Raw genomic sequence first — 2,603 nt, forward strand, 5'->3', positions numbered from 1 at the left:
AGAAGAAGAAGAAGAAGAAGAAGAAGAAGAAGAAGAAGAAGAAGAAGGAAAACTGCTTTAAAATATGCTGTGATAAGTTTTCATTCTGAAAGTCTTAGAAAGATCGTGGGAGGGAAGCATGTATGTGTGATGCTTTCCCCTTTCAACTCTTGCCTTCCTCTGCTGGTCAGCCATAGCTCTGAGGTGGGACAAAACAAGTCCATCACATTTTCTGAGACTGACACTCTCTTCTTTTGCCATACAGGATAACTAAAGAACTAACTAAGGAAAGCTTTCTAATTTTCTAGCTGTGAATCTAGCAAATAGTTTTCGAAATACAATAATATGGGAAGACCACATGATGATCACATTTTCTGAATAATCATTACAGACCCGGTGCTTTAGAAAAACCATAGTTCTTATCTATCTCCCATAAACTACTCCCAGATTTTAATCTCTTTAATAACTTATGCATGTGTGTGTGTGTGTGCGTGCGCGTGTGTGCAAGCACATGCGCATGCACATGGAGCTCCCCAATCTAATGAAAACACTGATTATGAATTGCTGGTAACATTGTTGTTTGTTCCCTAGATTTTCTGTAGTTGAATTACTCGGGCAGTTCAATATTGGCACTTTTTCTTGACAATTGCTTTATAGATAGAAAGATAAATCAAAGATAAACATTCTTTTAAGTGAATACTTATCCCAAAATCTGGAAATAATTTCATGTTCTTATTTGTATAAATATTATTTATAATGAAAGTATTCATCACTGATATGTTTTTCTAATTATTCTTAAATATGATGATGAAAGATTCAGAAACATTAGGAATGGAATAGTATCTTTTATTGTTTTATCGTTCTCTGGACAGTGGAAATATTTACTAATAAAAGCAAATTAATATCAGGGAATAGTTGTATGGAAATTTTGGAAGTAAAGTATTGGTGGTAATATAAAAATGTACTTTTTAAAATTTTACATTCAGGTTAAAGAGTTAAGGTTTTCTAAAGAGGTACATGTAGAGAAGGTACCAAATATAATACAAGGTATTATTCAAGGATTCCCTCCTCATCCTCCATTCTATTTCATAATATTTTCCAGAGACAAATTCAACCTTTTATTTCTAAACACAGAAATTTGTACAACTCTTCACTGATTTATCAATTTTAGATTTTTTACAAATATCACCAGCGAAAGTTGAAAACTTGTATCTGAAACCACTACTCTCTTACTCTTTACATACTCCCCACATTTCACATAACAATTATTTTTACTAAGCTATTAGTCAGATTTTACATAATTTAGGATAAATCAATGTGGTGAATGATGAATTGAAAGCCTTCCTCAATAATCTTTTGTTTATCCTGGAGTTAATGTTTGCTGCAGTTTAAAAGTTTTTCCTAGTTTCCTATGTAATTATTATTCATTTTTCCCAAAGCATCAACATTTAACTTCATGGTAACAACTATTTTCATGGCTTCATACACATTACTTCTATTACTCTCTGATAAGGATACTTCCTGTAGCCTTCCAGTTTCCTTGTCCTACAGATTGTTTCCTCTCTGATCTCTCCACCCAGTTGTTGTCCTAGAAATTTCCTTTTTCTATTCGTCTGTGGCATTTTACCTGCTTATTGATCTACTTTCTTTTTTTCCTTGAATATAACGAATATAATATATCTTTAGAATATAATCTAAAGATGTGTGAGATGTGCACTTTTTTAAAACGGTTTATTTATTTATTTATTTATTTATTTATTTATTTGAGAGTGAGAGAGCACGCACGAGAGGGCGAGGGGGAGAGGGAGAGAGAATCCTCAAGCAGAGTCCCCGTTAAGTGGGGAGCCAGTCACAGGGTTCAATCTCAGGACCCTGAAATCATGACCTGAGCCAAAATTAAGAGTCGGATGCTTAACCAACAGAGCCACCCAGGTACCCCAAGATGTACATTTTTAATAGTAATTAAAAACATTTTATTTTTTTCTTACATTTAATTGTTATGTAAATTTGATATAGATTGCTAACATGAAGATCATTCTCACCTAATAATTTTAAAGACAGGTTTGAGTTGTTTTTTAGCTTCTGGTGTTAAGAAATTTGATCACCTTCTAATTTTTGGTACTTTCTAAGTGACCCCAAAAATATCAAGATTGTATACCTCCCTTTTCTCCATGTTCCTAGCCTTTCAATGTGCTGGCTTCTTAGAGTACCCCTAATTCTAAGTGTTTGTTTCTCCAACCTTTTGATAGTGACTAAAACTATATTGGCTTATCTGCCCCTCACCAGTGACTTGCTGCTTACATTTACATCAAGAAACAGTAAATGTCCTGGGGCATTTGGATGGCTCAGTCTGTTAAGTGCCTACTTTCAGCTCAGGTCATGATCGCAAAGTCCCGGGATCAAGCCCAGCATTGGGCTCCCTACTCAGCAGCGAGTCTTTTCTCCCTCTCCCTGTGCTCCAGCCCCCCGACCCCCAACTTTTGCTCTCTCTCTCAAATAAATGAAATCTTAAGAAAAAAAAGATAAAACAGTAAATGTCCTAAGAGAAAAAGCATCTGTTTTCTTTCTCTACATCATCTTGGCCTCTTAAATTCTGCCTGTCTTAGCAGATGTCTAAACTTTCA

Source organism: Callorhinus ursinus, unplaced genomic scaffold (genome assembly GCF_003265705.2).
Source record: "Callorhinus ursinus isolate GAN/ISIS: 27379988/994484 unplaced genomic scaffold, GSC_fseal_2.0 scaffold7, whole genome shotgun sequence".
Classification (NCBI taxonomy): Eukaryota; Metazoa; Chordata; class Mammalia; order Carnivora; family Otariidae; genus Callorhinus; species Callorhinus ursinus.